Genomic DNA, 10455 nt, shown 5'->3' on the forward strand with positions numbered 1-10455 from the left:
TGTTTTCCCAAGGCAGTGGTGTGTGTACATTTTTTGGGTGGTGACGCTTCTTAGATGCTCCTGGAGTACAGCATCAAACTCAGCCATCAGCTCCACAATTTTAAGGAAGTTTCCATTGTTTGGCACATACAGCTGATCTGAAGTGCCACGGAGTGCTAGGTTTTGGGTAGCAAGCATTCTCACAATGTCAATGAGCCTTTTCAGAACATTTTGTCAGTAAAGAGACACTGATGCAATCTTCTCTTGATGCTGATCATCGATGGTGGCCTTTAACCTTAGTCTCACCTCAAGCTCTTTCCACCTGTGGAATGCTCTCTGGTGATTTGCTGCCTTCTCATGGCATACCAGATTTCTAGCCAGATTTTTCCAGTCCTTTGTTCCTGTAAAACCCAATGTGGCTGGAACACTAGACTGGAAGAATTTGCAACAAAAACAGTTCGCAGCATTCTGGGTTTTTGAGTACATAAGCCATGGCCTCTCCACTTTGTCACCATTGGGGATCTCATGCCAGTAATGTGTGGGAAGGAAACTTCTATTTTCATTGTCTTTGGGGAACATGAAGTTTTTCACTTGCTGTGGTGCATGCAGTACAAGGAAGTCCCTCAGGCTACTGCTCAAGTGGGTCCACAGTCCTGGATCATCTAGACTTAAGGAACTAAACTCAGCAGCAGCTGTTTCTTGCGCCCCCACCACACTCTTCTCTGATCTACACTTTTCTTCAGGAATGTGCAGGGTTACATCCATTTGAGAGATGGAGACATGGGTGCTGCAGTAGCTGCCAGGTCACCTGCACTCTGACTAACTGGAAGATCAGGCATCTCCTCACCTCTCACATCCTCAGTGGGGCCGGAAGGCTCACTGTGAACATCTGTGTCTATGCAAAAAGAAAAGGAGTACTTGTGGCACCTTAGAGACTAACAAATTTGTTTGTCTCCAAGGTGCCACAAGTACTCCTTTTCTTTTTGCGAATACAGACTAACATGGCTACTACTCTGAAACCTGTCATTTGTGTCTATGTATCTCAGGAAAGCTCCTTTCTGCTTAGCTAGAAAAGCTTTCTTTGCTTTCTTTCTTGTTCAGAATGCTGCCCTAGAGGGGCATTTTCTTCTTTCGCTCACGACTGCTGTTCTGTGCCAGCTACAGTGGCTCTCAACACTCAGTTGAAGGGGACAAATAAGCAGGCTGGTAGCAGGGCTTGAGTGAGGGAAGATATCAGCGTCTTAAGGGCCTAACTGGCTCCTACTACTTCAGTTGACAGCCTTTTCTCCTCCAGTGCGTTCAGGGAAGCAGCAGGAAACAGGAAGCTCCCTGAGAAGCTGTTGTTAATCAGTCCAGGCTCCTGGGGGTGCTAGAGAGGTACATAAGAGGCTCCTCCTCCTCTCTCCCCCTGCAGCTCCTGCTGCTTTCTGTTATTCCCTCTCCCCTTTTCTCCTGCCTACCTGTTATGTTTCTTGTGCCCTCCTTCCTCTAGCACTCATGCTCAAATAAATTGGTTAGTCTCTAAGGTGCCACAAGTACTCCTTTTCTTTTTGCGAATACAGACTAACACGGCTGTTACTCTGAAACCACCATCTCTGTGCATCTAGAGCAGAGAGAATACATATGCACCAGCAGCAGACACAATTTTCTACACTCTGGGGCATAGTGGCACCCCGCCATAGTCTGGCACCTGTGTCAGTGGGATAGTGGCCACCTCAGTTCACTTCATGGTAAGGCCAGCCCTGAGTGTGGCAAGTCAAATGGAACATTTCACAAGGATCATTTGTTGCCCTCATCTCACAGCCTGGAGCAAGAGGGAGAGAAGTGCATAAGGGCTTGTCTGCACTACAGGTTATGTCGCTCAGGGCTGTGAATAAGTCACCCCCACCCCGAGCAACGTAAGTTATACTGACCCAAGCACTGGTGTGCACAGCACTATGTCGGCAGGAAAGCTTCTCCCACAGACATAGCTACCACTTTTCATGGATGTGGACCAATATAGTGCTTCTAATGTAGACTAGCATAACTCCTCTCCGCTACAGAAAGAGGGGGGCAGCCAGCAGTAGCCTCCCAAGTGGTATTTTTGTCTCCCTTGGTGGAAGCATGGCTGATTTCAGTCCCCTGCCATGGGAATCGCTGCTTGGAGCTTCATGGAGTGGATGGTGGAGACACTCAACACACACAGCTATTGCAGGGCAATAATGGCACATGTACTTTGGATCCTGAATATTTAAAAATAAAACCTTTTTTTAAAGGGTTGTTTAACAATAATAAATGGGGGGGGGGCAGAGGCATTTTAAACAGTCTGGTAGTTCTCCAACTGTCTGTCAGAGAGGGCAGACAAGGCTTGAATTCCTTTTGAAGAAAATAATCGCCTTTAACTCTGCCTGGGCTCAGCAAACCTAAGCATAGCATTGCCAGGCAGGTGGGAGGAACAGATCAATTCATGTGCAGTTACAGGTGACCAACAAACACCCCCCGCCCCCAACCTATTGGTCTGTGACTTTTTTTACTAGGCATTGATGTTTGGAGGAGAGCTGAGCAAATAATGGATTTTCTGGTTCAAGGACCAAACCAGTACTTAAAAGGGAAATTTGATTCAACCTAAAATTATCTTTTTTTAAATTTTGTTGACTCAAAATACTCAAAAAATAAAGATTATTTCATATCAGCTGAAGTGTTTTGGGTTGATTTGAAATGAAAGGGTTTGTTTTTTCAATTTGTTTTGAGTTGGCCAAAATATTTCAGTTGACTTGAAACAATTTTTTTGAGTTTTTCAATTCAACTGTTTTCAGGTGGTTTTTTTGTTGTTGTTGGGGTTTTTTGGGCCAAATTTGAATTTGAAACACTGTTTTGGAGAGCAAAGTCAAAACAAAATGTTTTCTTATTTTCAAAATGAAACATTTTGAAACAAAAAAGTCAAAATGAAATGTTTTGACTTTTTAAAACAGTTTTTCAGATTTTTTCTTGGCTGAAACTATTAATCAAATTCCACCAGAATTCACAAATAGTTTCAGAGCACCAAAACCCACATTTTTATTAAAAATATCTATTAAAACATTTTTTTTTTGCCCAGCTCTAGTTCAGAGAAGGCCTGAAAGTCTGTCCTCTCCCCTCCCTCCCCCCCCCGGTTGTTTTTTTACATTAGAAGAAATTAAGGTTCTAAAAATCCATTTGTTCCTGAAAGACTCTAGGGAGAACTATATCACATTATAGCATCAGAGACACCAAGTAGGTAAAACACAACTGAGTGAGAGAGGAAGGGATTTACATTCAGGTAACGTTTAAAACTCCTTGGGCCTAATTCTGCACACATTTATTCAGGCACAACCCTTTTAAATGCATTTTGCACCCCCATAACTGTGAGCAGAATTTGGCCCTTTGTATTTTTTGATGCCTGAATTGTGGTGTCATTTTTACATAAGAAAGGAGCAAAAAAAGGGCACAACCTCTTTTTGCCCTTTTCATTAATTGTCTTAATTGATTTCACTTTTAAGTCTTCGCAAACATAAGCCAGACTTGCTCCCCTCAACCCACAGCTATGGCCTGTTTCATGCACCACATGCTGGGTAATAACACATGTTTCTAAACCTAAGCTGGCTCTTTATAAAGATAACTACTTACACAGAGGGAATCCCATAGATATCAAACATGCAAAAAATATAAATATAACCTTAAGATTTCAAAGTCAAGCACTTAGCAACAGATTTTCAAAGGTATTTAGGTATCTGGGCACCCAAGTTGGATTTTCAGATGCATCTTGGCACCTAACTCAATGGGATTTAGGCACCTAGGATATTGAAAATCCCCCTAGTCACCTATCTACAACTTTAGGTGCCTCAATACCTTTGAAAATCCAACACTTAACATTTTGGAAATTCCAGAATTAATACTACCCATTTATTTGGGCAAAAGCTTTTGTGGGCTAGAACCCACTTCATCAGATGCATCTGATGAAGTGGGTTCTAGCCCACGAAAGCTTATGCCCAAATAAATCTGTTAGTCTTTAAGGTGCCACCAGACTCCTTGTTGTTTTTGTGGATACACGGCTACCCCCTGATACTTAATACTACCCATGTAACCTTAATTCGGTCCTCTTGTGCATATGCATTATGATATAGTATTTAATTACATGATCACATACTGGTTTTTCCCACATGGATCATCATCAGCATTTGTATTGTCAGATCCATAGCACTGACATTTATTACTTGAACTAAAGGAGTGACTGGTAGCAGAAGATAGCTACTAGTGGGTGGTGTGATACAGTAGTTAGATAAGTATTTGTTAGGTTGCAGTAGAATCCAGATTCCTGGCACTGGGAGGAGAATGTAATCTCGTGGTTAGACCAGTGGTTACAGACAGAACAGCCAAGCACACAGTTCTATCATATTATTTCTGCAATGCAATATGGCTGAGTGGAAGAGACTTGAATCTGCCATGGGAGGATCCTCGATTCCATTCTAAACTCTGCCTGACGTGAGCTTATCTGAAAAATGGGGAGACTGATAGCTGCCAGCTAAGGCTATGTCTACACTACGAAATTAGGTCGAATTTACAGAAGTCGGTTTTGTAGAAAGCGTTTTTATACAGCCGATTGTGTGTGTCCCCACACAAATGCTCTAAGTGCATTTAGTCAGTGGAGTGCGTCCACAGTACTGAGGCAATCATCAACTTCCGGAGCATTGCACTGTGGGTAGCTATCCCACTGTTTCTGCAGTCTCCGCCGCCCATTTGAATTCTGGGTAGAAATCCCAATGCCTGATGGGGCAAAAACATTGTCACGGGTGGTTCTGGGTACATATCAAAAGGCACCCCCTTCCCTCCCTCCCTCCGTGAAAGCAATGGCAGACAGTTGTTTCGTGCCTTTTTCCTGGGTTACCCGTGCAGACGCCATATTACAGCAAGCATGGAGCCCGCTCAGCTCACCGTCACCGTATGTCTCCTGGGTGCTGGCAGACGCGGTACTGCATTGCTACACAGCAGCAGCTCATTGCCTTTTGGCAGCAGAGAGTGCAGTATGACTGGTAGCTACTGTTGCCGTACTCCAGGGTGCTCTTTTAGCTGACCTCGGTGAGGTCGGTCGGGGCGCCTGGGCAAACATGGGAGTGACTCAGCCAGGTCATTTCCCTTTTAAGTTTTGTCTCGTGGTGATTCAGTCCTGCCGGCAGCCCTACTGCACTGTCTTCTAATGAGCAGCCAGGAGACGACGATGGCCAGCAGACATACTGCACCGTCTTCTGCCAGCAAGATGTATAAAGATAGGTGAAGTGGATCAAAACAAGAAATAGACCAGATTTGTTTTGTATTCATTTTCTCCTCCCTCCCTCCGTGAAATCAATGGCCTGCTAAACTCAGGGTTTTGAGTTCTATCCTTGAGGGGCCATTCTGTTTCTCCTTGATGCAAAGCCATCCCCTTTGTTGATTTTATTTCCCCGTAAGCCAACCCTGTAAGCCATGTTGTCAGTCACCCCTCCCTCCATCAGAGCAATGGTGGACAATCGTTTCGCGCCTTTTTTCAGCGCAGATGCCATAGCACTGGGAACATGGAGCCCGCTCAGATCACTGCAGCAATTATGAGCACTATAAACACTGCACACGTTATCCAGCAGGATACGCAGAACCATAACCTGCAAGAAAAGCGAAACCAGGTGAGGAGGAGGTGACTGCAGCACGGTGATGAGAGTGATGAGGACATGGACATAGACTTCTCACAAAGTACGGGCTACCGCAATGTGCACATCATGGTGTCAATTGGGCAGGTTCATGGCGTGGAACGCCAATTCTGGGCCCAGGAAACAAGCACAGAGTGGTGGGACCGCATAGTGCTGCAGGTCTGGGATGATTCCCAGTGGCTGTGAAACTTTCGAATGCGTAAGGGCACTTTCATGGAACTTTGTGACTTGCTTTCCCCTGCCCTGAAGTGCAAGAATACCAAGATGAGAGCAGCCCTCACAGTTGAGCAGCAAATGGCGATAGCCCTGTGGAAGCTTGCAAAGCCAGACAGCTACCGGTCAGTCGGGAGTCAATTTGGAGTTGGCAAATCTACTGTGGGGGCTGCAGTGATGCAAGTAGCCAACGCTATCACTAAGCTGCTGATATCAAGGGTAGTGACTCTGGGAAATGTGCAGGTCATAGTAGATGGCTTTGCTGCAATGGGATTCCCTAACTGTGGTGGGGTGATAGACGGAATCCATATCCCTATCTTGGCACTGGAGCACCAAGGCAGTGAGTACATAAACCAAAAGGGGTACTTTTCAATGGTGCTGCAAGCACTGGTGGATCACAAGGGATGTTTCACCAACATCAACGTGGGATGGCCAGGAAAGGTACATGACACTTGCATCTTCAGGAACTCTGGTCTGTTTCAACAGCTGCAGCAAGGGACTTACTTTCCAGACCAGAAAATAACCATTGGGGATGTTGAAATGCCTATAGTTATCCTTGGGGACCCAGCCTACCGCTTAATGCCCTGGCTCATGAAGCCATACACAGGCACCCTTGACATAGTCAGGAGCTGTTCAACTATAGGCTGAGCAAGTGCAGAATGGTGGTAGAATATGCATTTGGGCATTTAAAAGCACGTTGGCGCAGTTTACTGACTCGGTTAGACCTCAGTGAAACCAATATTTCCATTATTATTATTGCTTGCTGTGCGCTCCACAATATCTGTGAGAGTAAGGGGGAGACGTTTACAGCAGGGTGGGAGGTTGAGGCAAATCACCTGGCCGCTGATTACACGCAGCTAGATACCAGGGTGGTTAGAAGAGTACAGGAGGGCACAGTGCGCATCAGAGAAGCTTTAAAAACCAGTTTCAGGAATGGTCAGGCTACGGTGTGAAAGTTCTGTTTGTTTCTCTGTGATGGAAACAACCTCCCCCGCCCCGCCAGTTTCACTCTACTTTCCTGTAAGCTAAGCACCCTCCCCCCGCTTCGATCACCGCTTGCAGAGGCAATAAAGTCATTGTTGCTTCACATTCATGCATTCTTTATTTATTCATCACACAAATAGGGGGATAACTACCAAGGTAGCCCAGGAGGGGTGGTGGAGGAGGGAAGGACAAGGCCACACAGCACTTTAAAACTTTAAAACTTATTGAATGCCAGCCTTCTGTTGCTTGGGCAATCCTCTGGGGTGGAGTGGCTGGGTGGCCAGAGGCCCCCCCACCATGTTCTTGGGCGTCTAGGTGAGGAGGCTATGGAACTTGGGGAGGAGGGTGGTTGGTTACACAGGGGCTGTAGTGACAGTCTGTGCTTCTGCTGCCTTTCCTGCAGCTCAACCGTATGCTGCAGCATATGAGTTTGATCCTCCAGCAGCCTGAGCATTGACTCCTGCCTTGTTTCAGCAAGCTGATGCCACCTACCATCTTCAGCCCGTCACCTCTCCTCGTGGTCATATTGTGTTTTCCTGCACTCTGAGATTGTCTGCCTCCCACATATTTTGCTGTGCTCTGTCAGTGTGGGAGGACAGCATGAGGTCAGAGAACATTTCATCACAAGTGCGGTTTTTTTCGCCTTCTAATCTTCGCTAGCCTCTGGGAAGGAGAAACACATCCAGCTGGTGGAGGAAAAAAAAAGGGAGAGTGGTAGTTAAAAAGACACATTTTGTAGAACAATGGGTACACTCTTTCACAGTAAACCTTGCTGTTAACATTACATAGCACATGTGCTTTCACTACAAGGTCGCATTTTGCCTCTTATTGAGGGGATGCCAGTTTGGTGTGAGAGATCACTCATGCAGGGCCGGGCAGCAGAATACAACTTGCAGGCAGCCATGGTAAGCCACAGTCTTTTGGCTTCTTTAACCCTCACAACATGTGGGAATGGTTTCAAAAACCAGTGCCCTCATTTCCCATACGAAGTAGCTGTTGGGTTGGCCATTAAAAATGGGTTGGCAATTTAAAGGAGGGGCTGCGGTTTCCGGGTTCACGTGCAGCAGAAACCCAACTAACGCCCCTCTCCCCCCCAATTCTCTGGGATGATGGCTTCACCCCTCCCCCCACTGCGTGGCTAACAGCGGAGAAGATTTCTGTTCAGCCACAGGCAAACAGCCCAGCAGGAACGGACACCTCTGATGTCCGCTTACTAAAACCACCCTATTTCAACCAGGTGACCATGAATGATATCACTCTCCTGAGGGTAAGTCAGAGAGATAAAGAATGGACATTGTTTGAATGCCAGCAAACACCGGGACCATATGCTGCAATGCTTTGTTCTGCAGTGATTCCCAACTACGTGCTACTGGCTTCAGTAAAGTGTCCTACCATGGAGGATGGAATAAGGCTGCCCTCCCCAGAAACCTTTTACAAAGGCTTTGGGAGTACATCCAGGAGAGCTTTATAGAGATGCCCCTGGAGGATTTCCGCTCCATCCCCAGACACGTTAACAGACTTTTCCAGTAGCTGTACTGGCCGCGAATGCCAGGGCAAATTAATCATTAAACACGCTTGCTTTTAAACCATGTATAATATTTACAAAGGTACACTCACCAGAGGTCCCTTCTCTGCCTTCAAGGTCCGGGAGCCCACGTTGGGCGGGTTCGGGAGGTACTGGCTCCAGGTCCAGAGTGAGAAACAGATCCTGGCTGTTGGGGAAACCAGTTTCTCCACTTCCTTGCTGTGAGCTATCTACAATCTCCTCCTCCTCCTCCTCTTCCTCACCCCCAAAACCCGCTTCCGTGTTGCCTGCCACTCCTTGGACGGAGTCAAAGCACATTGTTGGGGTAGTGGTGGCTGCACCCCCTAGAATGGCATGCAGCTCATCATAGAAGTGGCATGTCTAGGGCTCTGAACTGGAGTGGCTGTTTGCCTCTCTGGTTTTTTGGTAGGCTTGCTTGAGCTCCTTAATTTTCACACAGGACTGCTGCAGGTCCCTCTTATAGCCTCTGTCCGTCATGCGATTGGAGATTTTTTCAAATATTTTGGCATTTCGCCTTTTCGAACGGAGTTCTGCCAGCACGGATTTGTCTCCTCATACAGGGATCAGATCCCGTACCTCCCGTTCGGTCCATGCTGGAGCTCTTTGGCGATTCTGGGACTGCATGGTCTCCTGTGATGATGAGCTCAGCATGATGACCTATGCAGGTGAGCTCGCCACGCTGGCCAAATAGGAAATGAGATTCAAAAGTTCGCCGGCCTTTTCCTGTATACCTGGCCAGTGCATCTGAGTTGAGAACGCTGTCCAGAGTGGTCACAACTGAGCACTCTGGGATAGCTCCCGGAGGCCAATACCGTCGAATTGCATCCACAGTACCCCAAATTCAACCCGGCAAGGCCGATTTCAGCGCTAATCCCCTCATCGGGGGTGGAGTAAAGAAATCGATTTTAAGAGCCATTTAAGTCAAAAAAAGGGCTTTGTCATGTGGATGGGTGCAGGCTTAAATTGAGATAACGCTGCTAAATTCGACCTAACCTCTTAACATAGACCAGGCCTAAGAGAGGGATATGAGGCCTTGCTTAGTAATCAAGTTTGTGAAGTGCACAGAAATATTAACTGAGACTTGAACTCATAGTCTCTGGACTCCCAGCTCAGAGCACAACTGCCAAAGCACATTTTATTGGGGAAGGGAGAAGATCTCTCGCTCTTTCTCTCAGCAGTCAGGATCTAGGCTGACTCAGGAAGGTGGGACGGCATCCTGAATTTAGGACTGTCCTGCAAAATTCAGAATAGGAGGCAAATCTAGCCCAGCCCTTGCAGATGCTGAACAGGAAAGGCACAGATTGCTTCTCCTCTGTTCCTATGACCATATCTGCACCAGTGCAGGGATGAAGTTTTCTATGTATGTTCACAAGTCCTGCCACACAGAGTCTCAAATGACTCTCCCATACTTCAGTCCCTCTGCCCAGGGTAGTTACACTGTTGATCTCCACATAGGGAGCATTCCTCCTTTCCCCCTTCTAATGAAAGTTATTTTCCTTTCTTACTCTCAGATCTTTTTCTGGAGTTCAGTCAGACAAGTAACAGATGTTCCATGGGCAGACTTTGCCTGCCCCACTCCCAACCTTGGCCATAGAAACCATCTATAAAGTTCAATGACCCTACTAAGGGATCATATAAAAGAATGGGCCCTTTTAACATTCGCACATCACTCTATCCAAACCAAATGAGGCTAATAACTTGCTAAAAAAATGTGTTGTTCATATTGTCAGACCTACACAATTCTGCAAAGACTGTTTAGCTGTTGAAATATGCATATATTTATAGGGGCTCGGAACAAAGAGCAGGGGTATTCAGTGATAAATTAGCTTTGGGCACACAACAAACACCCACCTGAAAGTAAAGTTTAAGAACTTTTTCCCCACCCCAAATCTTGTGTACCCCTTCTGCCAGGTGGTGTCGGCAGCAACAAGGACTCCTCTTAACAGCACAAAACAGAACTGGATCTAGGCCTCATCCAGAAATCTGGGAAAACTAACCACCTCCAAGGCAATACTTCCTCTCTTGCAAGCACTGAGCCTGTGTACAACAAAATAAAAC

The sequence above is a fragment of the Lepidochelys kempii genome, chromosome 1, assembly GCF_965140265.1.
Source record: "Lepidochelys kempii isolate rLepKem1 chromosome 1, rLepKem1.hap2, whole genome shotgun sequence".
Classification (NCBI taxonomy): domain Eukaryota; kingdom Metazoa; phylum Chordata; order Testudines; family Cheloniidae; genus Lepidochelys; species Lepidochelys kempii.